This window comes from Nansenia antarctica, assembly GCF_963989245.1.
Source record: "Nansenia antarctica genome assembly, chromosome: 10".
Lineage (NCBI taxonomy): Eukaryota > Metazoa > Chordata > Actinopteri > Argentiniformes > Microstomatidae > Nansenia > Nansenia antarctica.
Window position 1 is genome coordinate 9,106,194 of NC_137680.1, and position 23,323 is coordinate 9,129,516.

General features: G+C 46.2%; 1 protein-coding gene and 1 pseudogene across 2 annotated transcripts in view; one reads left to right on the forward strand and one right to left on the reverse strand.

The window, feature by feature from the left end:
* The window catches only part of LOC308166379 (chromobox protein homolog 3-like), a gene marked incomplete at its 3' end in the record, with an annotated part of 245,305 nt that overhangs the window by 206,373 nt on the left and 15,609 nt on the right, over nucleotides 1–23,323 (forward strand). The gene's annotated exons all lie outside the window — the stretch shown is intronic.
* LOC308166196 (kelch-like protein 42) lies at nucleotides 17,006–21,658 on the reverse strand (annotated as a pseudogene). Its single transcript has 4 exons — nucleotides 20,922–21,658; nucleotides 20,321–20,536; nucleotides 19,758–20,127; nucleotides 17,006–17,183 (listed from the first exon to the last, which is right to left on the reverse strand). The product of its transcript is annotated as a kelch-like protein 42 (transcript).

The window sequence follows — 23,323 nt, forward strand, 5'->3', positions numbered from 1 at the left end:
ATAGTAAGGTGTTTTTCCTTGTGTCAATGGGCTTTAAGGTGATACATTCCTATGTACCTGAGTTTACCCTTTTTACTGTCACAGCAAAGACGGCACTTCCAGACTGGAGCTCGCTTGGCCTCATTGAATTCCTCCTGAGTCATACTCAGACACTCTGAGTGGAACCACCTCATGCACACAGAGCAGGCAATCTGTAGAATTGAAAACAAAACTATCACTGAGAGTAGCACATGATACTAGATTCAAACTACTTCAGATTCAACTACTAGGTTCAACTACTGAACCTAGAAACGGTTACATAATGTCTTACACCCTCATGATGCATGTTATCGTCATGTAGAGTTAGTGAGTGGAATAGGAAAAGCTAAAGTGTAGATCTCCAGACATATAGCACAAAACAGTTGATTATCCAATGTCGCCCTTTTGTTTTTACTAATGTCCATGTCAACTAAGGTATTAGTTAATACAGTAATGAGAATGAATTAACAGTTAACTTATGGTATTTTGTACATTTATAGTAATTTAAGTTTTACCAAATCACATGCTCATGAATTGAATACTGGACGGTGTGTAGCCCAACGGTTAGACCATTGGAGCAGAGACCAAAAGGGCCTTGCCACTTGATGGTAATTGCCTAATGCTAACAACATTGTGCCCACGAGCACAGAAACACAATACTATCTCACAATATTGGCACATTCTATAAACATCTGCTAAATTACACAAATACTGCAAGTTTAGTGTGACTGCATTATCTGCCAAACAGAGATACATAAATAAGTAATAGGTGTGACGTCATCTGCTATAGCTAACGTGCTGTAATCTAACATATTTATTCATAAGGAAGTAGTTTACATAGCAGAAATATGCAACGTTAACGCTAATGTTAGCTTGTCAGCTAACAGTAACGGCACAAATGTTTTCGGTACAACCCCTAACTTGGAAAAGTCCGAACGAACCCCCTCCTTGTCAACGCCCACCTGGCTGGAGTGTGCCGATTCAAAGAGGAACAGAAAATAGAATTCTCTCGTATGACGTCACTGACAAGTCAATCCGTTTTCGTTTTCAAAAGGAATATCGAACTGACAAAACATACACGGACCGGGTTGGTTGTAGCACCCTCAGATTTATTTTTATTTTTATTTTTTTTATAAATAAAACACCATTTATTGTCTCATTCAGGTTTCTAAACTCTTTAACTAAAAACGACTCTAGAGTGAATATGTCCTATTAAGCAATGTAAAGTAAATTAGTTACTAGTCAGTTAACAGAAGAACAATGTAAGTAATGCAAGTAAACTGAAGGCCAAACACAACATTAACAAACACACTGAAAGTCAAAACAACAGACACTGGTACACACTACACACTGGTACACACTACACACTGGTACACACTACACACTGGTTGATTAAAAATAACAATGCATCTGAAGCAGCTTCAAACATATATCATCTCAGTTCTAAAACTATCAAGGACAGCAGAACAAAGCTGAACTGCTTATTTCCATTGTGGTCCTTCTTTAAAACACTTTAAGATAAAACACTTTCAGGCTGGGTCTGTCATCCATCCCCTCTCAGTGGCCTTGCTAGATGATGATATCAGACAGGTCATGGACCCACCCCACACGCCTCCAATGCCCTTAAAGGGCCAGGCAGAGACCTGAGTTGGATTTTTATTTCCCTGTATTGCTTATTCTTTAGTAAATGTGCCGTGAGTTTTCTCAAAAGCTTCGTCGATAACCCAGTTCAGAAGATAAACACAATTCTGTATATAAATATGAATCTCCCTGACCTGAATGGCAATGAGAATGAGTTATCCTACTACATGGACAAGACATGGGTGCAGTGTGAGTCACCCAGCTGCCTGAAGTGGAGGATGGTACCCAAGGTTAACGATGGAGGGGCTGAGTTGTATCAGTGATACTGTTTTCTTCTTTTTTTTTGCCCTGAGAGGATGATGGATCTATTTAAATGTGTCATATGTGACATCTATCATTAGCCTGAAATATGTGGTTGTAGTTCACATTTCAATATATGAACTGCTAGGGTTGTAGACAGGCAGGTAGACAGACAGGCAGACAGACAGACAGACAGAATGGCAGGTAGACAGACAGACACAGAGAAGCAGACAGACAGGCAGACAGACAGAGAAGCAGACAGACAGACACAGTCAGACACTCACACCTCTCTGTCGGTCTCACACCTCTCTGTCTGTCTCACACCTCTCTGTCTGTCTCACAAATCACTTAGGGCCTAGGCAGGTGTGAACATTTTTTAAGCAAAGAATGGTTAGGCTTCATGCAAACATAGGCTTTACAGGTTTTAGTTCAATAGTTGAAATTCAGACAGAGAGACATTAAGACATTGATCAGCAAACGTTACCTAAATTGTGAATAAATTGATTACCCGTAATTTGTGCTGTAAGGCTTTCAAACCTCCCGTAGTTTCAATCCGAGACAGTCGATCTGTTTCAATTTCTTCTTCGAATGCTTCAATTGTTTGGCGCGTGGAGACTCCCATATACTGTCTTAATGTGATTGGTCGACAGAATTCAAATGGGGGCGGAGGCATGTGTGATTGGTTATTATGTATGTATATCTTAGTATTGTGATTGGTCTGCAGAATTAAAATGGGGGCGGGTGCAGTGTGAGTCACCCAGCTGCCTGAAGTGGAGGATGGTACCCAAGGTTAACGATGGAGGGGCTGAGTTGTATCAGTGATATGGAATGTGAGGACAGGCTACAGATTTGCCACTTCAAGCCTGAGGAACTGCCCTATCAAGAGAGAGACATTGAGAATAAAGAGAGCCAGTGAGAAGATGTTATTACACGGACCGGGTTGGTTGTAGCACCCTCAGATTTTTATTTTTATTTTTTATAAATAAAACACCATTTATTGTCTCATTCAGGTTTCTAAACTCTTTAACTAAAAACGACTCTATAAAAAGGAGAGTGAATATGTCCTATTAAGCAATGTAAAGTAAATTAGTTACTAGTCAGTTAACAGACGAACAATGTAAGTAATGCAAGTAAACTGAAGGCCAAACACAACATTAACAAACACACTGAAAGTCAAAACAACAGACACTGGTACACACTACACACTGGTACACTACACACTGGTACACACTACACACTGGTACACACTACACACACTGGTTGATTAAAAATAACAATGCATCTGAAGCAGCTTCAAACATATATCATCTCAGTTCTAAAACTATCAAGGACAGCAGAACAAAGCTGAACTGCTTATTTCCATTGTGGTCCTTCTTTAAAACACTAAGATAAAACACTTTAAAACACAACACTTTAAAACACTTTCAGGCTGGGTCTGTCATCCATCCCTTCTCAGTGGCCTTGCTTGATGATGATATAGTGTTGCGTGGCTCTATAATGGAGCAGAGTGTGGCGAATGGTCTGTTTGAATGAACACCCTTGGGCCAGATGCGCTCTAAGTCCACTTTTCAATGACTGATTGAAGCGTTCCACCCCCCCGTTGGCCTGGGGGTGGTAATAGGCTGTACGGATGTGGCGGATGCCCTTACTCTCCAGGTAGGAGGTGAACTCTGCAGAGATCAGTTGGGGGCCGTTGTCAGTTGTAATAGTCTTTGGCAGCCCCCAGCGGGCAAAGAGAGAGTCCAGGAAGTCCACAATGACCTGAGAGGTCACCGAGCCCGTAGTGGTAAGCTCTGGCCACTTGGAATGCAGGTCATAAACGACCACCAAAAAGCGTTGGTGGTGAGGAACTCCATGGATCTCCCCACAGATGTCTAGCTGCAGGTGCTCCCAGGGCTGAGAGGGCCAGGCCAGAGGTTGCAGAGGTGGGGGAGCCTGGTGTCCGGTCTTTCCACTCACCAGACAGGCAGAGCAGTCCCTGCTTTTTTTATTTTATTTTATTTTTTACATTTGCAAATACAAACTTTATTTAAATGCTTGGTGTCAGCTTAACATGCTGTACAACATATACCAAGAAAAGGGCAAAGACAACATGGATAAAGAATTAATAATAATAATAATAATAAATGTTATTTATAAAAGCACTTTACATTAAAAATCTCAAAGTGCTACAATTAAAAACAAGAAGATAAAACAATAAACATTTTCAATTAAAAGGCAAAAAAAAGTCTCTATTAAAAAGGGCATTCCACAGCCTGGGAGCAGCTGAGCAGAAGGCCCGATCTCCCATGGTTAATTAACAAGAGTTTCAAATGAACAAAGAATTTACAATCATACTCTTTTGCAAAAATGTCATTTTTGGGCTTGTTATCTATGCAGGCTCTGAGAATGTCTACCTCCAGGAACTATGCCAGACATCACAGCACAATTAAAAGGTATAGGAAACCCAGTGGGTGGTATAATGAACGAGAAAGGGCTGTGTCAACCGAGGGGTGGAATTGAAAAAAAAACATCAAAAAACGACATCAATTCAAAAGTAATATATTTAAGCATATGCAACAGGGTGAAAAAAGCAGACTCTGCACTCAAACGGAATGAGGATTTGGACATGAGTGTTATGCTATGAAGAGACGAGACAGTAAGTGTAGAAGAACTCGCACACTGCATTAACTTTAAGGAAAACTCCTTAGAGAGAGATTAGAAAAATATTGTTTTCTATTGTTTTAAGTGCTGGACAAACATTTGGGTCAGGTGACCATCATCAGTGTCACCGGGCAACTGACAGACATGCTATTATTATAGGGCCACAGGCCGACACAGGTGTTGATGATCAGGGTCATCAGGATTACACAATCATGGGCTCAATAAAAAAAATGTACATAGCAAAAATAGAGGCGGGTTAACTGGGACACTATATATATATATATGTTACGGTACATGTGGAAAAACTAGGGCCAGGTGCTCCATCGACTTGGTACATGCTGGCATGTCTAACCCCAACCCTAGTTTTCCCACATAGACATTCGGAAGTCAATGTACGTACATTCAAGGTCCACATTTCCCCCCCTTTTTCTCCCCCCCACCCCGGTCCTATACACACATTCTACTACATTTGTACTGACAACAAGCATCAACACAAGGTAAATTATTCATCATCACTTGTCATAAAAGAAATTAAAAAATTAAAAAAATAAACAAGAAATAACATACTACAAAAACAATGCAGTGGAGACATCATCCAGTCTTACAGAAAGTTAGATATAACCCTGTAGGTCGTTTGCAGAGTGGTCAGTGTCATCTCTGAATTAGGCATTAGAATAAGTTTAATTGTCCTGTAGTGTCTTTAGTTTAGACATGTAATTAGTCATAGGGCCCCATACAGATTCAAATTTTCCTGGTGAACCCCTCAGGTCATATTTAATTTTCTCCAGGTGCAGAAACATCATGAGGTCCTTGAGCCACAGAGACGTTTTGAGGGCGTATGAAGATTTCCAATCTAACAATATTCTCCTTCGTGCCAATAATGATGCGAAGGCAATGCTGTCAGAAATGTTCCTCCTATCAGTCATCTGACGGTCTGGTAAAACCCCAAAAATTGCCATTTCTGCACACAGTGTTAGCACTACATCCAAGGCCTCAGCAAGGTGTTTGAAAATATTTGTCCAATAATTTTGTAGGTGAGGGCAAGACCAAAACATATGTGTCATATTTGCTGGAGAGGTATGACATCTATTACAGGCATCTGTGACATTGGGGTATATTTTAGATAATCTAGAGTTGGTATAATAAATACGATGGACAACCTTAAATTGTATCAAACTGAGCCTGGCACAGGATGTGCTGTCATTCACCCGAGCTAGTGCATGATCCCATACACCATCATCTATACCCTGACCAAGTTCATCTTCCCAACCTAGTTTAATCTTATTCAGAGAGGTTCCTGTGAGAGAGAAAATCGAGGCGTATATTTTGGAAACGAGACCTTTTCCTGATGGAGGGATGTCTAATATTAAATAAACTATTGAATCAGGGGGTTTATCTAGGAAAGAGGGGTTGTTCACTCTGGCCCAGTTACGTACCTGGAAGTACCGGAATAGTTGTGTTTTGAGGAGACTAAACTTGTCACACAATTGACTGAAGCAACAAAAGACATTGTTAATATACAGGTCTTTTAGTCTGACAAGCCCTGACCCCTGCCACATAGAAAATGCTATATCAGTATAGGGAGGCTGGAAGAGATGGGGCTGTGAATAGATGGCTCTCGGCATCCATAAGTAAGTCTGAATTGGCACCATATTCTTAAAGTTGCGACGACAATTGGATTGGTCGAATTTGATTGAGATTGATTGAGATTGATTGAGAAGGTCGAGTGGGCAACCGAGATGAAAGCAATGCCAAAAGAGAGGTAGACGGGCAGGATTTTGCTTCAAGCTCACACCAACTCAGTGTTGGTTCTCTAAACCAGAGGATCATTTTGTGGATATTGGCCGCCCAGTAGTAGTTTTGCATGTGAGGCAACGCCAATCCACCTTCTGATCTAGGTCTCTGTAGGAACTCTCTCTTGATCCTGGGAGTCTTGCCTTGCCATATAAAGGAGGAGATCAATTTGTTGATTGCACAAAAAAAGGATTTAGGTAAGAAGACCGGCAGACATTGGAAAAGGTGCAAAAAGCGGGGAAGCACATTCATTTTTATGCAATTGACCCTTCCAGCAGTTGTTAAATGCAACCTATTCCACCTTTCCAGGTCTGACTTTAGCCTTTCAATCAGGGGCGGGAAGTTGTTCTTGTAAAGATTTGACAATCCTCGGCAGATATTCACACCTAAATATTTAAATGTATCCCTCGACAGTTTAAATGGGAGGCTACCCTCAGTGATCTGAAGAGCCAAGTCGTTTCCCTTGAGAAGATTTTGATACAGACAACCATACCTTTTGTATTTTTATGGAAAAAGCCGACAATAACTTTCAGCCTAACAAAAACCTACTGAGTTTTGGGGGGTTGACTTGACACAAATTACATGTTAATATTCAGGGTGGGGTTTTGGGCACTCAATAAAAAGGGTTTGTGATTGGTTCTGATATTAATATTTTTCTCAGGGTGGCAAAATGGTATGAGAGGAGAGCAGGCTCATATAATAGGCCTGTTGTCAAAATACTAACACAATACATTTTTCAAGGTTGTGAAGTAGCTTGTCAACCATGTTTGGTAGCTTTTGTTCAGGCAGCAAGGTTCAGGATCTGACTGGTAAGTCCTTTTACCCATCTGGCGTCTCCCCCAACACTTAACTGTGGGGTAGGGGCCAGGGGAACAGAACGGGAGGGAAAGGGATGTGTTCAGTAGTCAGCTCAATCACAAAGATACTTTGGGAATAAGTTGTTTTCCTTGTGTTTTGCAGATAAAAAAAGCAGCTTGAGATTTGCATGGAAGAGAAAATGGGAAGAAAAAACCAATCCATAAGAAGTCTGTTCTGTAGCTTCTTCCTGTAACGGGAATGAATGTTTATCCATCTGTTTTATTGATTATTATTTTTTTATCTTAACATTTGGAAATAAAAAAAAGTACTTCATGTCTGTAGTAGTTCAATTTATAGCCTGAAAACGTTCCAAACCTATTTAATAATTCAACCGTCTGTGGAATCGTAGAGTTGGGATCCGAAACCAGCAACAATAAATCATCCGCGTACAGCGAGAGTATATGCTCAGAGCCATGCCTAATAATTCCACGCCTGAAACTAGCAGATTTAAGGGCGATTGATAACGGCTCGATTGCTATAGCAAATAATAATGGGCTTAGTGGACACCCCTGGCGAGTCCCCCTACCCAGAGTGAAATATTGGGAGTTCATTCCATTAGTATTCACAGAGGCCCTAGGTGAAGAGTATAGTAACGTTACCCAGGACACAAACTTGGGACCGATGGTAAACCTCTTAAGGACCTCAAACAGATACCCTATCAAACGCTTTTTCTGCGTCCAAGGAGACCACCACCTCTGGGGTCTCATCAGACGCAGGGGAGAGAAGGATGTTTAGAAGGCGGCGAATATTGGAGAAGGAATGTCGGTTCTTCATAAACCCTGTTTGATCCAATGATATAACGTCTGGCATGATTGCTTCAAGTCGTGTGGCCAGTGTTTTGGCTAGGATCTTATAGTCTGTATTTAAGAGTGATATGGGGCGGTAGGAGCCACAATCAGAATTATCCTTGCCTGGCTTCAAGAGTAAAGTTATCGACGCTTCCGTAAGTGTTTGGGGCAAAACACCATGGTCCAGGGAGTCACTGTACATTCTTAAAAGGAGGGGAGTTAATTTACCACTATTTTTTTTATAAAACTCTATTGGATAGCCGTCTGGGCCGGGGGCCTTGCCACTTTGTATTAGTTTAATCGAATCCATAATTTCACTGGGTTTTAAAGGTTGATCCATCACACCCATTTGAACAGGTGTAATGGAGGGGAATGCTAAATTGTTAAGGAATACTGTCCTGTCTGCATTATCCGCTGGGGATTGTGACGCATACAGTCCAGAGTAAAATGTTTTAAATGTGTCATTAATAACCGATGGAATTGCTGTGAGTTCACCCGAAGGGGTCCTAATCTGTCTAATTTGATGGGAGGCCGAATTGATCTTAATTTGGTGTGCCAGAAGGCGGCCTGCCTTTTCCCCATGCTCATATAAAAATCCACGCGATCTTAAAAGCATCTTCTCCGTTTCTTGCGTTGAGAGCAAGTTATAGTCCATCTGTAGGTTTTGTCTATCCTTTTCTAATTCAGGGGATGGAGATATTGATAGTTTACGGTCTATATCTGCTATGCTACTCAAAAGGTGTTCCTGTTTTTGTTTTCTCTGTTTGTTTTGGCTCGCTGAATACGATATAATTTCTCCTCTAAGTACTGCCTTCAAAGTCTCCCAGAGTAGAGATGGTGAGACATGGTCCGAAGTATTAGTTATTAAGAAATCATCGATCACCCTAGAGATCATATCACAGAACCCCTCATCCTTTAGCAGCGAACAGTTCAGTCTCCAAGGAGGGCGTGTTTTTTGTAATAGTGTGAATGAGAGGTCAAGTAGCAATGGGGCATGATCCGATAATACTATGGTTGAATACTCCGTGCTTGCAACAGAGGGAAGAAAGTAGCTGTCTATAAAAAAATAATCAATTCTTGAAAATGTTTTATGAACATGGGAGTAAAAAGAAAATTGTTTGGCTTTGGGATAGAAAGAGCGCCACGGGTCCACACATCCCATCTGATTCTTGCTGAAGAGGTCTCTGCATTCCCAAAATAGATTGAAATTGTCAATATAGTTTACTTCATGCAGGTGACAAGTAGTTGATAGCCATGTGCTTATTCCGAGTAGCCTGCTGAATCTGTTAACTCTCCGTCCATTTGAAGGCAGGGGACCACTAATGTATGATTCAACATTCAAGGATCTTAACATCTTTAGGAGTTTGACAAAGTCACGTTTCAGTATTTCTGATTGCTGTTTGGCTCCAACATGTAGAATAATCTTGTTCGCATCTTCATGGGCAGACAGGATTTCTGGGATTTTTTCTGTTATGTTATAAACCATCTCATCAGGGAAGCAGTATGCTTTTATGTTCCTCTTACTGCCAATATTGATATGCTTTACAGCAGAGTCACCAATAATTAAAGTTGCTATTGGTCTTGTCGCATCATTACCTTGGTGCTGCTTAAGCCTGGTAGCTGGTTTTAAGGTGGGCCCTGAACTAGCATTGTTAGCTTGTGGTGTAGCATCCTTAGCTTGCTGCCCCTTTAATCCAGGCTCACACAGTAGCTGTTGGGTAGCCACTGACGGCCAGCTGGTCGCGGTACTAATCTCAGGTTGAGAGTCACTGTCTGCGGGAAGCAGAGTCAAGGGCGCCGGCTTTCCCCGATGGGCAGTGGGCCGGGTGCTACTCACGTTAGAATTCTGACTCGGTGCCACTCGGTTCGCAGAGTCCTTCAGTTGAAATATCTTTGTTTCAAGTACTGCAATCTTCTGTAGATATCCGCTGCAGCCTCTGCAAGGCGACATGTCCGCGCCGAGAGGATATTCTCTGGTATGGTGTCCTCCGTGCGCCGCTGTCCCTGACGTACTCCACTAGCTGCTTCTGGGTCCTTCCGCTGAGATGCGTATCCACTGTAATAACCAATAATGCCCACATACTGTAATGGTAATAACATCTAATCAAAGGTGGGGACACTAATTTCAGTTAAATAAGCACTTCCACTACTGGTCTATTCAATTCAGTAGAAAACTAGGGAGCACATTCCACAACTAAGGTTCTCAGCTTTCCCCTGCAGACATTCACTTTAATCAATGGCTGAAGTAAAAGTTTCTGAAAAGGTGTGTTTGTATCAAGACCTGTGCCTTCAGAAACATCTTTCTTTTTGCCCTCCAAAATGTCAATGTAAACTCCGGTGGATGCTCAATGACCTGGCTCCAACCTCATTACAACCTCCCCTAGCCGCCACAAAGGACTCCTCCAACCCCTGGCTATCTATCACCTATCTCCATCTCCATGAGTGAGCAGGCATCGCCAAATGTCCCCCTGGCCTATACCATACCAACCTATACCATACCATACCAACCTATACCAACCTATACCATACCAACCTATACCAACCTATACCATACCAATACCAACCTATACCCTATACCTATACCATACCAACCTATACCAACCTATACCATACCATACCAACCTATACCCTATACCTATACCATACCAACCTATACCATACCATACCAACCTATACCAACCTATACCATACCAACCTATACCAACCTATACCCTATACCTATACCATACCAACCTATACCAGACTTAGTAAGCAGGGTTCCTCCACCACCAGACTTAGTAAGCAGGGCTCCTCCACCACCAGACCAACACACTTGGGTGGTTGGGGGGGCTGGGGTTTAACAGACTGTGGTTGAGGGGGCTGGGTTCTATCAGACTGTGGTTGGGGTGGCTGGGGTCTAACAGACTGTGGTTGGGGTGGCTGGGGTCTAACAGACTGTGGTTGGGGGGGCTGGGGTCTAACAGACTGTGGTTGGGGTGGCTGGGGTCTAACAGACTGTGGTTGGGGTGGCTGGGGTCTAACAGGCTGTGGTTGGGGGGGCTGGGGTCTAACAGACTGTGGTTGGGGTGGCTGGGGTCTAACTGACTGTGGTTGGGGGGGCTGGGGTCTAACTGACTGTGGTTGGGGGGGCTGGGGTCTAACAGGCTGTGGTTGGGGGGGCTGGGGTCTAACAGACTGTGGTTGGGGTTAGCGTATAGCTCTGATGGTATCTAAACCACCCGCCCTACCTATCCTTCTCTGTTTTGCAAGTGTGGATCGTCGCACCCTGTCTCCTTTGTCTTTCAGTGGTCCTCTTCCATCGGTCTTCCCTGGGTGTGTTCTGCCTCCTCTTCTACAGGATTGTAAAAGTCACCCAATACATCCAGTGAGTATAGTAGCACTCTCCTGCTCACCAGCTGGGCAAAGGGGGCCCTTCTTTTTGTCTTCAGCCCCAGCAATTTCAACACCTCGTGGTTCTGGGTAGGCCATTTACCTCTGGCTCCTACCGGGAGGCCGAAGACTTTTACTTTTCCACGGGGCCCCATTGTTTGTAATAGGTGGGGCACCAACGGTGAGTAGTATGCCACTTTCTGAGCCCCTGCTGTCTGCAAGTTTTCCACCGACGTCTCGAAGCAGACAGTGATGTCGATCACCGCCATGCGATCCTTTTTCCGGCAAACCAAGTCTGGAACCCATTTATTTCCATTATCGTCTGTGATGTGGCGTTCCGCATCTACGGTCCATCCGTGCTTTTCGGCTTCGTCTTGCAGGATTTTGCACACCTTGTTGTGCCTCCTCATGCGGGACTTCTGCACGCTTAGGCACATTCCAAGAATGTGCGGCAGAGTCTCCGAGTCGGAATGGCACCTGTGGCATAGGGTCTCCTGATCACTCCTGCCCCTGGCCAGCGCCTCGCGTGTCGGGTACGTGTTGGTTCTAAGCTGAAGCCCGGCCATAAATTGTGCTTGGTTTAGGTGTGCTTGGACCGGATCGGCCAGCCAGTTGTTGCTGATCCTGTCTTTCTACACTTCTACGCCCAGGCCTTGCGTTGGTAGTGCTACCCATCTCTGGTACTCCTCTCTGCGCCAGTCACATGGGGCTGGCCATCTTCTTTGCGGTGAATTGGGGTCTGCTGCTACCGTCATTGTGTCCTCAGGTCCCTCTATGTCTACACCGGTTGCTTGCCCTAGGGTCGGTACCTTCAACGGGTCACCCCCCGCCCTCTTCCATAATTTGTCCTGGTTGAACGCCTCCATAGCGGTTTCCCTCACCAGCCTATCTTCTGATCTGCTAAGCTTGTCCCAGCGTTTTATTTGAATAGCAGGTATGGTTCTGCTCAGCTTCGGGATATTCAGTCCACCATCGCAATTCTTTGAGTATATCACTCCATTACACACTGAATGGTGTAAGTGGAGGTATTCTTTTACCGCCTTCCTAATCACGCCGTCTATTTCGCATAGAGCTTTCACTCCCACATTGCAGTGGTTCAGCGTGTATATTAGCCTAGGGATGGCGTACCGAGTTAACAGTTCCACTTTTTGGGAAGGTTTGAGCGGTGCCTTACCGATGTTTCCCGCCCAGGCCTCTAGTTTCTCTAATGGGTTGAAGGGGCTCGATATGAGGCAAGGACCTACTTTGAGACCGAGGTACTTCTCAGTCTCGTCGGGTCCTATCAGATTCAGTTCCCCGCCTCCTACCATCCATTTTGGACATTCGTTTACTACGATTGACCTCGTCTTGGATACTGTGATCGGCTTTATCAGGAAACCGTGACATTTATTGGGATTCACCTCGAGTCCCGTGAGCTCACAGTATCCGTCCAGGATCAGCAGGTTGGATTCCATGCCCTCCCATGAGTTACTTAGCAACACTAAGTCGTCCGCGAAAGCCAGGGCTGTGACTGTGTTGCTGCCACTGATTCGGAAGCCGGATCCCTGGTCTTCCAATGTCTGGATCATGGGGTCCATTGCGATGTTGAATAGCAATGGGGACATGGGGTCTCCTTGTTTGACCCCGATGTTCATTGCTATGGCCGGAGACGTTTCCCTGTTGGTCTCTATTACCGTCTTGCAGTCCTCGTACGAATTGCCAATCAACTTCAGGATGTGTTCGTCCAGGCCCCTTTGTTGCAGAGCGTCCAGCAGGTGCTCATGCAACACGGAATCAAAGGCCTTCGCGAAGTCGATGAACACTACCGCCAATGTCCTTCGATCGTTCCTGCTCTTTTTGATGGCGGTTTGAAGCATCATCAGGTTCTCAGAGCATCCAGGCGCAGCAATGAAGCCCCTCTGCCGATGGTTAATGGGGCATGCTCGTGCTAATCTCTTTGTCATTACCCTTGAGAATATCCTTAGCACCATTGATCCGATGGTGATGGGTCTCCATCCACCCACCGACTCCAATTCCGCTAGGATCGAGGACTTCGGTAGTAGTATGGTCCTACACTCCTTAAAGGCTTTTGGTATGACCCCGGAGGCTAGCCAGCAATTGTACATTTGTGCGAGTCGCACTCCGGTTGGGTCCCAGCTTATCACTGCTTTTTTGGAGATTCTGTCTGGGCCCGCGGCTGATCCGTTCTTTATGGCCTTGTATGCGTTGGATACCTCTGCGGCTGAAATGAGCTTTGCGAACTCATGGTTCTCTGCGCCCCCTATTGTGCGGTATTGACCCAGTCCTCCGTATTCCTTCACCCCATCCCACCTGTCTCTGAAAACTTCGGTAAGTTCTACCATAGGGATTTTGCACCTATGTTCCTCTCCGCCGTCTAGGACCAGGGCGGCCAGTCTGGCCTCATTCTTTCCGAATAGGATTTGATACTCTCCGTATTCCCTTGTTCCGGATCCATGTGAGTCTTTTCCTTCATCCTTCGTGGGTTTTACAATAGTGGGGTTTTGGTGTTCTCTGATTTCCATGAGGACGCTCATTTGTTTCCGGGCTTCCAAGGCCTTTCTTTGGACCAGTCTGGCACCTTGGTTATCGTGCTGTATTCCGTATATTTTGCCTCGTTCTTAGTGAGTCCCGCTTCACCAGCCCTCATCTTCAATGCCTTTAACAATTGAGTTTGTACACCTTTTGGGGGGGGTGGTGTCACTGTAGGTGCCATGAGATGGTATGGTCTTTCTTGGGTTGGTGATCCTTACCCTCCTTTTTGCTCTTACGTCCAGGTCTAGACATTTCCAATTGACTTGTCCTGTTGTCTTACCCATCTTTGCTGCTATGCATGCAGCACTCTCGATCTTGGTTTTTCCCTTGTATAGGGCTCTCAATCTGAGGAGTTCGTCCCCCTCCTTGGCGCTCCACCTCTGTTCCTTCGCTCCTGTCTTGTCTCGACCTGGGGCTTGGGCCTTCTCTCTGTTCCACTCAAGTTTGTGTCTATGTCTCCGGTGTTGTGAGACTCCGATTCGCGTTGCAAATGTGCTTCCACATGTACTACATGAGAACGCTTGGTCTGTCCCTTCGATCCTGTGCACCTTTGTCCCCTCACATTTGGGGACATGACATGCGATCGAGTGATATGTGTTACCGGATCTTCTGCATCCTCGGCACCCGAATTTCAGTACCACTTCATTGTGCGAGGCCTTGTAGTGTTTTACAATCCTCCCTATGGTGTATGGCCCTGCTTCACATGTTTCACACCAGTATTGGCTTCCTGGTAGCCATAGAAGGAGGGGTCCTGAAGGGACTCCTGCTTTATCTCCACCGCCGTTGTCTTCCACCGTTGTCTTTGTCACTTGGACGTCAGCAGTTGTCCTAGCTTCTGCTCTGGGTGTCTTGGAAGCTATTCCTCCTGGCCTCCTATCCCTGTGTGAGGATCCCCATGTCCCCCTCCAATTCCGGCGGAGGATTAGCCTATGTGTTGGGGCGGTCTTCCCACTCTTCTCCCCTCTCTGCGGGGGGGCAGAAGGCTCAGATTCGGGTCCACGTCCGTGGGTGGATGGTTGGTCTTCCTTGGGTCTTCGGTGAGTCGTCACCTTTGCGTGGGAAACCTTTGCTTTCGTCCTGGCACACCAGTTTCCAGGGTGGCCAGTTCCGGGGAGTTCACTACCGCACCCAGGCTCTCCGGTCAGCCGGGTGGGGGTCGCTTTTGGGACAGAGCGACCTAACTGGTGGGGTCGGGTAGTCGTTTCCATCTTTAGCGTCAGACCGTAGAATACACTTTCAGAGGCTGTTCCATCCTGTTTGCTTGCTCCCGCGACGCCATTTTGCTAACCTCCGTTAGCAACGCGCTAGCTAGCCCTGGCATAACACTCGATAATTTAAGTATTTCTAACCTTTCAGAAGAAGTTTTAACGTGAATTTAACGTCCTTCCTGGGCTTACAAAACCTCTCATGTCTCTTCACAGTGCCAGACTAGAGTCAAGCTCAACAGGGTCTTCTTTCCCCGCTGATTCCGCCAAGCCCGTTCCCTTGGCTGTGGTTTCGCTAGATAGTAGGTAGGGACAGTGGGAATCTCGTTCATCCATTCATGCGCGTCACTAATTAGATGACGAGGCATTTGGCTATCTTAAGAGAGTCATAGTTACTTCCGCCGTTTACCCGCGCTTCATTGAATTTCCTCACTTTGACATTCAGAGTACTGGGCAGGAATCACATTGCTGCGCGAACCCCACTCATCGCCTTGGGATTAGTGGGAGCCTTATGGGTCTATCTTGACTAGAGACTACGTTGAGTCTGTGTTAAGATTATGTTAAGACTATGTCAAGACTAGTTAAGATCATGTTAAGACTAATAAGACTATGTTGAGCCTTATGGGCCCCACTCATCGCTTTCGGATTAGTGGGAGTACTGTGTATCCCACTACCGTCAATTTGTCTAGGCCCTCCTTCTTTTTACTGATCTGAGTGGGAGCCCCTAGCGCAGTTCCAGTGTTTCCTTCCCAGCCCCCACCCCGTCAGCACCTAGCCTTACGGTTTCCTTCATTGCCGTGTTGGTCAATGTTGGTCATCCTGACTAGGCCTAGCCTTCGGGGTGCTTCTTTGACCAGTGTCAGGTCAGAAGGGACGTCATCGTATCTAGCAATGCAATGCATGCTGTTGCCAGAGCACCTGCGGACTTTTGCCGCCCCCGTGTCCAGGCTACGCAGGCTAGTTTGTAGGACTTGCACACCGGCGGCCCGAACGCCGGCCCGCGTCCGTGCGCCGAAACCCCCGAACGCCGGCACCGCCCGGCGAACGACAGACCGGTTTAACGCAGTCCCGCTCACCGGACAGCGCCGACGCCCGGAGGTCCCGGCACGCGAACCGGCGCACGGTACCGTCAGCGCGCAAGCCCCGTCACCGTCGCAGTCACTTGTGGACTCGCGGCCGCCACACGCCTTTAATCCGGGCTGGTGATTAGCGCACATGTGTCCCAATAAACGTGGTTCGAATGAGGCCCACGCTGCGTGCACACGAGAGAGGGATGCAGACAGAGAGAGGGGGAGGGAAAAGAGAGACTCCATGGCCCTGTGTGCACGCAGCTAGGCTCTCGCACTCGAGACCCGGACCCCAGCACGCCCCTATGACAAGCATTCGGACCTTTTAGGCGTACCAATCCAAGGACGGCCCTTATCCATCACACCACCGCCCCAGGGGTGCGTTATAATCGTTCGCCCTACCGGCCGACTGTCATTATTTGCCCCAGGACCAGCCCCCGTGGCCGTATCCCCGCTTAGGCTCCATGTTTGACTAGGAGGTTTTATCGACGGCCCCGAGTCGCTCCATTAGGAATCCTCAATTGGAAACCCGGTGAGCAATGCGGAGGGGGAGAGGTATACATCATCATAGATGACCCTATACAGCGCTTGATTCCACGATGATCCACAATGCCTTTTCTTAACTAGATCCTTTCTTGAGCTGCCACAGCCTTGGATTCGACCTGCCGATTTCTTGAGCTTAGTTGTGGCCCGATCCCCGGAGGGGCCGGGACTCACGGTCTTTAAAGTCAGAGGCGGCTCCGGTCGTTCCACGCCATGCCACTGCTCACCGTAACGAAACACCCCGGGTGCGCACTCGTAACGCGGGCAGCACGTTGAGCCGGTAGGGGGGACTCTGACTTAGAGGCGTTCAGTCATAATCCCACCGATCCGTCTCCCCGGCAGCCGCGCCCGAACATACGGGAGCGCGGTGTCGCTTCCTGGCCTGGCCCAGCAGAGGCAGCGCGGGGGCGAGTCGGCCTGGGCCGAAACTCCCACCGGGGCCGTCCTGGTCTGTATTTAAGGGGACGAAGGCAACACCAGGCTGCCTGCGACACCCCAACTGCGGATAGATGCACCGGGGTGCAACTCCGATTGATTGTTCTGGGTGAGAATAAGACTCAGACAGGCAGGACTGTCTCTCGGGTAGTACTGTCTCTCAGACAGGCAGGACTGTCTCTCGGGTAGTACTGTCTCTCAGACAGGCAGGACTGTCTCTCGGGTAGTACTGTCTCTCAGACAGGCAGGACTGTCTCTCGGGTAGTACTGTCTCTCAGACAGGCAGGACTGTCTCTCGGGTAGTACTGTCTCTCAGACAGGCAGGACTGTCTCTCGGGTGGTACTGTCTCTCGGACAGGCAGGACTGTCTCTCGGGTAGTACTGTCTCTCGGACAGGCAGGACTGTCTCTCGGGTAGTACTGTCTCTCAGACAGGCAGGACTGTCTCTCGGGTAGTACTGTCTCTCAGACAGGCAGGACTGTCTCTCGGGTAGTACTGTCTCTCAGACAGGCAGGACTGTCTCTCGGGTAGTACTGTCTCTCAGACAGGCAGGACTGTCTCTCGGGTAGTACTATCTCTCAGACAGGCAGGACTGTCTCTCGGGTAGTACTGTCTCTCAGACAGGCAGGACTGTCTCTCGGGTAGTACTGTCTCTCAGACAGGCAGGACTGTCTCTCGGGTAGTACTGTCTCTCAGACAGGCAGGACTGTCTCTCGGGTAGTACTGTCTCTCAGACAGGCAGGACTGTCTCTCGGGTAGTACTGTCTCTCAGACAGGCAGGACTGTCTCTCGGGTAGTACTGTCTCTCAGACAGGCAGGACTGTCTCTCGGGTTGAGCTTGACTCTAGTCTGGCACCTCCAGAGGCTGTTCAAATTGTTTCATTTTCCTCAGCGACGCCATGTTGTTAATCTCCGCTAGCCCCGCGCTAAGCTAGCGGACTTTACACTCGATAATACAAGTATTTCTTAACTTTTCAGAAAAAAGTTTTAACGTGAATTATGTCCTTCATGGGTTTACAAGTCCTATTATGAACGTTACACACGATGTTAAAATCATTTATTACCTTTTAGATGCTGTTCAATGTTGCATTGTTTATAGCATCCTGACTACTTTCGTTTTCACCAAGCTATCTTTTCCATGGCCTCATACACGATAAATGGTCGTTACACTCGACAAAGTGGACATTAAGCACTATATTATCAACGTTATACACGCTATTATGAACTTTATACGCGATATTAAAGTCGTTTATTACCTTTTTTTAGAGGCTGTTCAAAGTTTTATTTTCCTCAGCGACGCCATGTTGTTAATCTCCGCTAGCCCCGTGCTAGGCTAGCGGACTTTACACTCGATAATACAAGTATTTCTTAACCTTTCAGAAAAAAGTTTTGACGTGAATTATGTCCTTCCTGGGTTTACAAATCCTATTATGAACGTTTTTCATGATATTAAAGTAATTTATTACCTTTTAGATGCTGTTCAATGTTGCATTGTTTATAGCATCCTGACTACTTTCGTTTTCACCAAGCTATCTTTTCCTTGGCCTCATACACGATAAATAGTCGTTACACTCGACAAAGTGGACATTAAGCACTATATTATCAACGTTATACACGCTATTATGAACTTTATACGCGATATTAAAGTCGTTTATTACCTTTTTTTTAGAGGCTGTTCAAGTTTCATTATCCTCTCGCGACGCCATGTTTTTATTTAAACCTCCGCTAGCCCCGTGCTAAGCTAGCGGACTTTACACTCGATAATACAAGTATTTCTTAACCTTTCAGAAAAAAGTTTTGACGTGAATTATGTCCTTCCTGGGTTTACAAATCCTATTATGAACGTTTTTCATGATATTAAAGTAATTTATTACCTTTTAGATGCTGTTCAATGTTGCATTGTTTATAGCATCCTGACTACTTTCGTTTTCACCAAGCTATCTTTTTCCATGGCCTCATGCACGATAAATAGTCGTTACACTCGACAATGTGGACATTAAGCGCTATATTATCAACATTATACACGCTATTATGAACTTTATACGCGATATTAAAGTCATTTATTACCTTTTTAGATGATGTTCAAGGTTTCGTTTTTCCTCAGCGACGCCATGTTGTTAGCCCCGCGCTAGCTAGCGGACTTTCCACTCGATAATACAAGTATTCCTTAACCTTCCAAAATAATTTTTAACGTGAATTATGTCCTTCCTGGGCTTACAAATCCTCTCATGTCTCTTCACAGTGCCAGACTAGAGTCAAGCTCAACAGGGTCTTCTTTCCCCGCTGATTCCGCCAAGCCCGTTCCCTTGGCTGTGGTTTCGCTAGATAGTAGGTAGGGACAGTGGGAATCTCGTTCATCCATTCATGCGCGTCACTAATTAGATGACGAGGCATTTGGCTACTTTAAGAGAGTCATAGTTACTTCCACCGTTTACCCGCGTTTCATTGAATTACTTCACTTTGACATTCAGAGCACTGGGCAGAAATCACATTGCTGCGCGAACCCCACTCATCGCTTACGGATTAGTGGGAATTCTTGTGAGCCCCACTCATCGCTTTAGGATTAGTGGGAGCCTTATGGGCCCCACTCATCGCTTTCGGATTAGTGGGGAGAAGGTCTGTACTTGAGGAAGACCCGGTGCTTCAGGCTGGTGGGCAGACTGAGACTCGCGTCGTGGCTCATGATGTAGATGCCGTCGTTGTGCAGCGTGCAGGTGAGGTTCAGGCCCGACTTGGAGGTGTTCTCCTTCAGCTGGAGCCACTCCCCCGTGGTGATGTTGTAGGACTGCACCGTCAGCATGTCCTCCGTCTGGCTGGTCCGCTGGCGCCCCCGGCTCCGGCCTGGCTGCTCCAGCTCGTGGGTGTACCCCCCCACCAGGTAGATGGTGTCCTCCACCGAGAGCATCTGCTGCTCGCGCACGTGGGCGGGGCAGGCGCGGAACACCGTCCAGGCGTCCGAGGTGGGGCAGTAGCGGAGGACGCTGGTGTTCCTGTCTGTCACACACACACACACACGCGAATACAAACTCATCACGAGACCCTGTTGTTGTAAAACACAAGGCACCCAGGACAGTGTGTTCATCTGTTTTATGCGATTGTTTTAACAGTTCAAGTGTTCTAATAACAATGATTATTTTTTAACAACGCTTTTCTTTGGGACTAATTACTTAATACTAACCACACACACCTCGGGCAGTGTAGCCACCCATGACGTAGATCATGCCCTGGCACGCGCAGGCCGAGAACTCGACCAGGGGGTCGGGCATGGAGGACACGCAGGTCCACCAGTCCTGCTCTGGGTTGTAAACACTCCACCGTGCCCAGACAACACTCCACCGTGCCCAGACACTGGCCTCCCACGGCGTACAGCTTCCCTCTCACGGCTAGCAGTTTAAAGTTCGATCTGACAAGCAGGAAAGAGTCAGATACAGATACACAAACATGTTAAGAAAATTAACACACAACAGGGCACATATCACATCTGGGGAGGCTAGTAGGAGGTAGAAATCAGAGGACGGGGCTCATTGTAATGCATGGAAACGAAATGAGAAGTGGTAACCCGACTCGAACTGATACTGATTCCATTCCACGCATTAGAATGTGCCTGTCTGTCTACCTCCCCCTGCCTCCCATCCATCACATCTAGTCGGGTTTAGCATGGGGCTTCATGGTTGTGGAGTTCAAAACAAAACAACAAACGGACAGATAACATGGTTATCTTTTTTGTTTAAATGATTGTTAAGGGAACAGGGTCAGAGCGGAGGTCATTAAATACATAGCAGGCTAACCTCTCCTGGTTCAGCGGGGCCACCTGGTTCCACTCGTCCGTACACGGGTTGTAGCAGTGAGCGGCTGAGATCTCCTGGCTGGTCATCCGGTACCCACCGACGATAAAGAGGTAGTTGTCCAACACGGCCGAGCCGTAGTCTCGGACATTGACCATGTACGGCGGCAGGTTGTTTGCGAGCGGCTTCCAGCGCTGCTCCAACTCTCCGTAGCAATAACAGCGAGATACATAACAGTATCTCTCCGTAGTAACAGCGACCAGAGTGGCCGTGCCTTTCATGCGCATCCCCCTGACCTGGTGGCGCAGGGGACCCGGTAAGTTACCGAACTCGCGCCTCCGCACCATCGGGTGGTAGTGACGGCTCATGTATTTGAGGCAGGCTTTGCGGAGGTCGTGTGTTCCGTAGACCTCGGAAAGGCTGTAGAGTTCCACGCAGTTGTCCTGTCGGATTTCCGACGTGAGGACTTTGAGGATCGAGGTGACTTGCAGGAAAGATGCTGTCTCGATCAGGTCTTCCAGTGTCTCGTTGACCACCAGCACTTCGGACGTGTCGATGAACTCCAGGACCAGTTCCAGCCCGGGCACGCTCAGTCCTTGCAGCTGGACGGAATCCTCTCTGGACTCTCGCATCCCAGAACGGTACAGTGCACGGAAGTAGTCGCTTTTCTCAATCAATTTGCTTTTGTTGACGTTGAATGTTTTGTCATCCATGACGATTGCAATTTGTTCAGATGACATGTTTAGTGTTGTTGGTTATGTGAACTGAACTTGACTGTTGAGGAGCAGCGTGCGATCCGGGTTCGTCTTGTTAGATCTGTGTTCTGTCAACAACAATTCGGGGCTAGAGAACTTAGCTAATCGTGTACACATCTAGAACATATGTGGATTTGTGTTGTGTAGCATAGACGATTCGCTCATTATAAAAGAGTGTCTTCTTCTTCTGCCATGAAAATGGATCTGTTAGCCTAATATCTGTTAATATAATAATATCTAATATAATAATATCTAATATATAATATCTATAAACTCCAATCAATGCCCTGACTCTTGCGACCTCATTGGACAGCAGCTTGTCATCGTTTACATTTCAGTTTGGTTGCTATGCAACCTCCCGAGTTATTCTGGTCGCGAGCAGGCTATGGCTGTGTTCGGAATAGCGTACTAGCATACTGCATACTAGCATACTCAATGAGTATATTGTAAGGCGATCAACTTCTCCAGAATCGATTTAATTGAGTCGTCACTTACAAGCGAGTTCGTTTAATCTCAACGAGACGTCCTTGATATCACTTCTTAAGATGATATGATCCAATCAAATATTAGGCACCACTACTGAACTGTTCATTAAGATAATATTTATTCAAGCACATCAGCAAGCAATAATAGTTCATTTCCATGGAAAAGTCTCATCTAGTTTCACCTCTGCAGGCCCGTCTCAGCTAGCCGTCAACAAGTTAACTGCAGGGGCTCCACCAAACAAGAGTCTCCTTTAGCCTTCGTACACAGTCTTTATACATTTGATTTTACATTTGGGGCTGGGTCGTGCCCCCCCCCCCCCCCCCCCCCCTATCTAGTAGTTTTCCAATTGTCCGTACAAAATCCGTTGCAGCTGCTCGTTAGCATGGCCTTCAACTTCTCTCTGTGTGGGTGCGCGAGAGTGTACTGTGTGTTATCAGCAGTGTGTCCTGCTGGCCTCCCGTTGTCCTGGTGATATCATGGTGTGAGCAGAGCAGTGTGTCAGTGTCCTTATCAGAATGTCTTGTGAAAACACAACTATTGAAGTTACACAGTAATATTAGGATTCGATTTACAAGTTAAAATATAGTATTAGAAGAATAGACTTATCATTAATCATTAGTTATGAAAGTATAAAATCAGTACAGAAAAATAGAATATCATGTATATATCAAGCAGGTGTAAAATGGTTGTTTAGCACATAGGTAAAAATAAGTAATTTTCCGGCAGTTTGAATCATAAAACGTTCTTTTAGTCAGGAGCTTGTATTCTTCTTGTCGCTCAAAAACAGAACCTCTCTTTTGGCTTTGCGTGACCTTCCTATTGTTCTCAACTGACCTCAGTCACATATTATTTAAATGAGCACATAGTACATGATTTATCACTTCTAGTTATTTTAATACAAATTCCCAACAAATGTAAGAATGCTTGGATTAAAAGATTAAAGAGCCTAGCCTATGCCTACTACAAGAGTTATAACCCTAACCCTAACCCTAACCCCTATGCAGCAATTTAAAATGTAATGTACTGAATAAATTATCGAATCGAATCATTACTCCAAGAATCAAGATCAAATAGAACTGAGATTCCAATCCCCTCCCCCAACTAATCAGCTACCCATATATCGTCAGTAGCTAATTCAGTAAGCTACTTATCCAGAACACTGTG